We start from the raw sequence: 6,518 nt of genomic DNA, 5'->3' as shown, positions 1-6,518 counted from the left end.
CTCCTCTCTTTCCCCTCCCCTCCCCTCCTCTCTCTCTCCCTCATCTTCTCTCCTCCTCCCCTCTTCCTTTCCTCCTCTCCTCCTTTCGTCTCCTCTCCTTTCATCTTCTCTCCTCCTCCTCTCCTCCTCCCCTCTTCCTTTCCTTCTCCCCTCTTCCTTTCCTCCTCTCCTCCTCCTTTCGTCTTCTCTCCTCCTCTCCTTTCATCTTCTCTCCTCCTCCTCTCCTCCTCCCCTCTTCCTTTCCTCCTCCCCTCTTCCTTTCCTCCTCCCCCTCTCCTTTCATCTTCTCTCCTCCTCCTCTCCTCCTCCCCTCTTCCTTTCCTCCTCCTCCTCTCCTTTCGTCTTCTCTCCTCCTCTCCTTTCATCTTCTCTCCTCCTCCTCCTCTCCTCCTCCTCCCCTCTTCCTTTCCTCCTCCACCTCTCCTTTCGTCTTCTCTCCTCCTCTCCTTTCATCTTCTCTCCTCCTCCTCCTCCCCTCTTCCTTTCCTCCTCCTCCTCTCCTTTCGTCTTCTCTCCTCCTCTCCTTTCATCTTCTCTCCTCCTCCTCTCCTCCTCCTCCCCTCTTCCTTTCCTCCTCCTCCTCTCCTTTCGTCTTCTCTCCTCCTCTCCTTTCATCTTCTCTCCTCCTCCTCTCCTCCTCCTCCCCTCTTCCTTTCCTCCTCCTCATCTCCTTTCGTCTTCTCTCCTCCTCTCCTTTCATCTTCTCTCCTCCTCCTCTCCTCCTCCTCCCCTCTTCCTTTCCTCCTCCTCCTCTCCTTTCATCTTCTCTCCTCCTCCTCCTCCCCTCTTCCTTTCCTCCTCCTCCTCTCCTTTCGTCTTCTCTCCTCCTCTCCTTTCATCTTCTCTCCTCCTCCTCTCCTCCTCCTCCCCTCTTCCTTTCCTCCTCCCCCTCTCCTTTCATCTTCTCTCCTCCTCCTCTCCTCCTCCTCCCCTCTTCCTTTCCTCCTCCCCCTCTCCTTTCATCTTCTCTCCTCCTCCTCTCCTCCTCTCCTCCTCCTCCCCTCCTCCCCTCTTCCTTTCCTCCTCCCCTCTTCCTTTCCTCCTCCTCCTCTCCTTTCGTCTTCTCTCCTCCTCCTCTCCTCCTCTCCTTTCATCTTCTCTCCTCCTCCCCTCCTCCTCCCCTCTTCCTTTCCTCCCCTCCTCCTCTCCTTTCGTCTTCTCTCCTCCTCTCCTTTCATCTTCTCTCCTCCTCCTCTCCTCCTCCTCCCCTCTTCCTTTCCTCCTCCTCCTCTCCTTTCATCTTCTCTCCTCCTCCTCTCCTCCTCCTCCCCTCTTCCTTTCCTCCTCCTCCTCTCCTTTCGTCTTCTCTCCTCCTCCTCTCCTCCTCCTCCCCTCTTCCTTTCCTCCTCCTCCTCTCCTTTCATCTTCTCTCCTCCTCCTCTCCTTTCGTCTTCTCTCCTCCTCCTCTCCTTTCATCTTCTCTCCTCCTCCTCTCCTCCTCCTCCCCTCTTCCTTTCCTCCTCCTCCTCTCCTTTCATCTTCTCTCCTCCTCCTCTCCTCCTCCTCCCCTCTTCCTTTCCTCCTCCTCCTCTCCTTTCATCTTCTCTCCTCCTCCTCTCCTCCTCCCCTCTTCCTTTCCTCCTCCCCTCTTCCTTTCCTCCTCCTCCTCTCCTTTCGTCTTCTCTCCTCCTCTCCTTTCATCTTCTCTCCTCCTCCTCCCCTCTTCCTTTCCTCCTCCTCCTCTCCTTTCGTCTTCTCTCCTCCTCTCCTTTCATCTTCTCTCTCCTCCTCCTCCCCTCTTCCTTTCCTCCTCCTCCTCTCATTTCGTCTTCTCTCCTCCTCTCCTTTCATCTTCTCTCCTCCTCCTCTCCTCCTCCTCCCCTCTTCCTTTCCTCCTCCTCCTCTCCTTTCGTCTTCTCTCCTCCTCTCCTTTCATCTTCTCTCCTCCTCCTCCCTCTTCCTCCTCCTCCCCTCTCCTTTAGTCTTCTCTCCTCCTCTCCTTTCATCTTCTCTCCTCCTCCTCCTCCCCTCTTCCTTTCCTCCTCTTCCTCTCCTTTCGTCTTCTCTCCTCCTCTCCTTTCATCTTCTCTCCTCCTCCTCCTCCCCTCTTCCTTTCCTCCTCCTCCTCTCCTTTCGTCTTCTCTCCTCCTCTCCTTTCATCTTCTCTCCTCCTCTCCTCCTCCTCCCCTCTTCCTTTCCTCCTCCCCCTCTCCTTTCATCTTCTCTCCTCCTCTCCTCCTCCTCCCCTCTTCCTTTCCTCCTCCCCCTCTCCTTTCGTCTTCTCTCCTCCTCTCCTTTCATCTTCTCTCCTCCTCCTCTCCTCCTCTCCCCTCTTCCTTTCCTCTCCCCTCTCCTTTCATCTTCTCTCTCCTCCTCCTCCTCCTCCCCTCTTCCTTTCCTCCTCCCCCTCTCCTTTCATCTTCTCTCCTCCTCCTCCTCCCTCTTCCTTTCCTCCTCCTCCTCTCCTTCGTCTTCTCTCCTCCTCTCCTTTCATCTTCTCTCTCCTCCTCCCCTCTCCTCCTCCTCCTCTTCCTTTCCTCCTCCTCCTCTCCCTTTCATCTTCTCTCCTCCTCTCCTTTCATCTTCTCTCCTCCTCCTCTCCTCCTCCTCCCCTCTTCCTTTCCTCCTCCTCTTCCTTTCGTCTTCTCTCCTCCTCTCCTTTCATCTTCTCTCCTCCTCCTCTCCTCCTCCTCCCCTCTTCCTTTCCTCCTCCTCCTCTCCTTTCATCTTCTCTCCTCCTCCTCCTCCCCTCTTCCTTTCCTCCTCCTCCTCTCCTTTCGTCTTCTCTCCTCCTCTCCTTTCATCTTCTCTCCTCCTCCTCTCCTCCTCCTCCCCTCTTCCTTTCCTCCTCCCCCTCTCCTTTCATCTTCTCTCCTCCTCCTCTCCCCTCCTCCTCCCCTCTTCCTTTCCTCCTCCCCCTCTCCTTTCCTCTTCTCTCCTCCTCCTCTCCTCCTCTCCTCCTCCTCCCCTCCTCCCTCTTCCTTTCCTCCTCCCTCTTCCTTTCCTCCTCCTCCTCTCCTTTCGTCTTCTCTCCTCCTCCTCTCCTCCTCTCCTTTCATCTTCTCTCCTCCTCCTCCTCCTCCCCTCTTCCTTTCCTCCTCCTCCTCTCCTTTCGTCTTCTCTCCTCCTCTCCTTTCATCTTCTCTCCTCCTCCTCTCCTCCTCCTCCCCTCTTCCTTTCCTCCTCCTCCTCTCCTTTCATCTTCTCTCCTCCTCCTCTCCTCCTCCTCCCCTCTTCCTTTCCTCCTCCTCCTCTCCTTTTCGTCTTCTCTCCTCCTCCTCTCCCTCCTCTCCTCTTCCTTTCCTCCTCCTCCTCTCCTTTCATCTTCTCTCCTCCTCCTCCTCCCCTCTTCGTCTTCTCTCCTCCTCCTCTCCTTTCGTCTTCTCTCCTCCCTCCTCTCCTCCTCCTCCCCTCTTCCTTTCCTCCTCCTCCTCTCCTTTCATCTTCTCTCCCTCCTCCTCTCCTCCTCCTCCCCTCTTCCTTTCCTCCTCCTCCTCTCCTTTCATCTTCTCTCCTCCTCCTCTCCTCCTCCCCTCTTCCTTTCCTCCTCCCCTCTTCCTTTCCTCCCTCCCTCCTCTCCTTTCGTCTTCTCTCCTCTCTCCTTTCATCTTCTCTCCTCCTCCTCCCCTCTTCCCTTTCCTCCTCCTCCTCTCCTTTCGTCTTCTCTCCTCCTCTCCTTTCATCTTCTCTCCTCCTCCTCCTCCCCTCTTCCTTTCCTCCTCCTCCTCTCCTTTCGTCTTCTCTCCTCCTCTCCTTTCATCTTCTCTCCTCCTCCTCTCCTCCTCCTCCCCTCTTCCTTTCCTCCTCCTCCTCTCCTTTCGTCTTCTCTCCTCCTCTCCTTTCATCTTCTCTCCTCCTCCTCCCCTCTTCCTTTCCTCCTCCCCCTCTCCTTTCGTCTTCTCTCCTCCTCTCCTTTCATCTTCTCTCCTCCTCCTCCTCCCCTCTTCCTTTCCTCCTCTTCCTCTCCTTTCGTCTTCTCTCCTCCTCTCCTTTCATCTTCTCTCCTCCTCCTCCTCCCCTCTTCCTTTCCTCCTCCTCCTCTCCTTTCGTCTTCTCTCCTCCTCTCCTTTCATCTTCTCTCCTCCTCCTCTCCTCCTCCTCCCCTCTTCCTTTCCTCCTCCCCCTCTCCTTTCATCTTCTCTCCTCCTCTCCTCCTCCTCCCCTCTTCCTTTCCTCCTCCCCCTCTCCTTTCGTCTTCTCTCCTCCTCCTCTCCTCTGGTGATTTGATGTAAACACTGTGTAGTGTGTTTATAGTCCATACAGCCGGTTGTCATCACAACAGAACAGTTTGACCAACATTTAACCTAGAGCGCTGAGAGCACAGGGATCTGTAGCCCTTTGTCATGGCAACAGTGGCCTAGCCAGCAGCTATAGGACTAAATGTGGAGGATTGGTCCATATCGCAGAAGTTTACCATTGAAATTTAAAAGGCAATGTTCCTGCGTTAGCATGGACTGCATTCACAGTAAATGCTGCGTTTGTCAGCTCAATTAGAAATGACTTTATAATGTATATAGCGCAATCCATTTAGTATTGTTTGTTATTTACCTTTATTTAACCAGGCAAGTCAGTTAAGAACAAATTCTTATTTTCAATGACGGCCTATGATTTGTTACGTTTCATATGGTATGTATTAATTACAATTTGTAGGGGAAGGGTCAGCTAACATGCTAAGTAGTTGCAATATTGCTAAAATGCTAACATTTTGGTTGCTAGACATTCGCGTTATACGACCACCCATTCTCCTTCCTTTTGTTTTCGTCTCGTAACCATAGCAAACGTAGCAAATCATAATAATTTGATGGTCACAGATTATGTTTACTATGTTACATGTAGTCTTTGTGGCCAGGCCTTGAAATTCAGAGCTCAGAGGTATCCATGCTGAACCCCATTACAGGAGGATTTCACAGAGGATCAGAGATCAGATATCAAGGGATCAGAGATCATAGCATCAGATACCAGAGGATCAGAGATCAGATATTAAAGGATCGGAGATCAGATATTAAAGGATCAGATATCAAGGGATCAGAGATCATAGCATCAGATACCAGAGGATCAGAGATCAGATATTAAAGGATCAGAGATCAGATATTAAAGGATCAGATATCAAGGGATCAGAGATCATAGCATCAGAGATCAGAGGATCAGAGATCAGATATCAGAGGATCAGAGATCATAGCATCAGACATCATAGCATCAGAGATCAGATATCAGAGGATCAGACATCATAGCATCAGAGATCAGATATCAGATATTAAAGGATCAGAGATCAGATATTAAAGGATCAGATATCAAGGGATCAGAGATCAGATATCAGAGGATCAGACATCATAGCATCAGAGATCAGATATCAGATATTAAAGGATCAGAGATCAGATATTAAAGGATCAGAGATCAGATATTAAAGGATCAGATATCAAGGGATCAGAGATCATAGCATCAGAGATCAGATATCAGAGGATCAGACATCATAGCATCAGAGATCAGATATCAGAGGATCAGGCATCAGAGATCAGATATCAGATATTAAAGGATCAGAGATCAGATATTAAAGGATCAGAGATCAGATATTAAAGGATCAGATATCAAGGGATCAGAGATCATAGCATCAGAGATCAGATATCAGAGGATCAGAGATCAGATATTAAAGGATCAGAGATCAGATATTAAAGGATCAGATATCAAGGGATCAGAGATCATAGCATCAGAGATCAGATATCAGAGATCAGATATCAGAGGATCAGAGATCATAGCATCAGAGATCAGATATCAGAGATCAGATATCAGAGGATCAGAGATCAGATATCAAGGGATCAGAGATCATAGCATCAGATACCAGAGGATCAGAGATCAGATATTAAAGGATCGGAGATCAGATATTAAAGGATCAGATATCAAGGGATCAGAGATCATAGCATCAGATACCAGAGGATCAGAGATCAGATATTAAAGGATCAGAGATCAGATATTAAAGGATCAGATATCAAGGGATCAGAGATCATAGCATCAGAGATCAGAGGATCAGAGATCAGATATCAGAGGATCAGAGATCATAGCATCAGACATCATAGCATCAGAGATCAGATATCAGAGGATCAGACATCATAGCATCAGAGATCAGATATCAGATATTAAAGGATCAGAGATCAGATATTAAAGGATCAGATATCAAGGGATCAGAGATCAGATATCAGAGGATCAGACATCATAGCATCAGAGATCAGATATCAGATATTAAAGGATCAGAGATCAGATATTAAAGGATCAGAGATCAATATTAAAGGATCAGATATCAAGGGATCAGAGATCATAGCATCAGAGATCAGATATCAGAGGATCAGACATCATAGCATCAGAGATCAGATATCAGAGGATCAGGCATCAGAGATCAGATATCAGATATTAAAGGATCAGATCAGATATTAAAGGATCCAGAGATCAGATATTAAAGGGATCAGATATCAAGGGATCAGAGATCATAGCATCAGAGATCAGATATCAGAGGATCGAGATCAGATATTAAAGGATCAGAGATCAAGATATTAAAGGATCCAGATATCAAGGGATCAGAGATCATA

General features: G+C 49.4%; 1 protein-coding gene across 1 annotated transcript in view; it reads left to right on the top strand.

Annotated features, from left to right (window-relative positions):
• Window positions 1–6,518, top strand: part of LOC123995367 (sodium/potassium-transporting ATPase subunit beta-233-like) — a 12,234-nt gene that overhangs the window by 3,641 nt on the left and 2,075 nt on the right. The gene's annotated exons all lie outside the window — the stretch shown is intronic.

Source organism: Oncorhynchus gorbuscha, linkage group LG02 (assembly GCF_021184085.1).
Source record: "Oncorhynchus gorbuscha isolate QuinsamMale2020 ecotype Even-year linkage group LG02, OgorEven_v1.0, whole genome shotgun sequence".
In the NCBI taxonomy this organism is placed as follows: Eukaryota; Metazoa; Chordata; class Actinopteri; order Salmoniformes; family Salmonidae; genus Oncorhynchus; species Oncorhynchus gorbuscha.
This window is presented reverse-complemented; position numbering and strand designations above follow the sequence as displayed.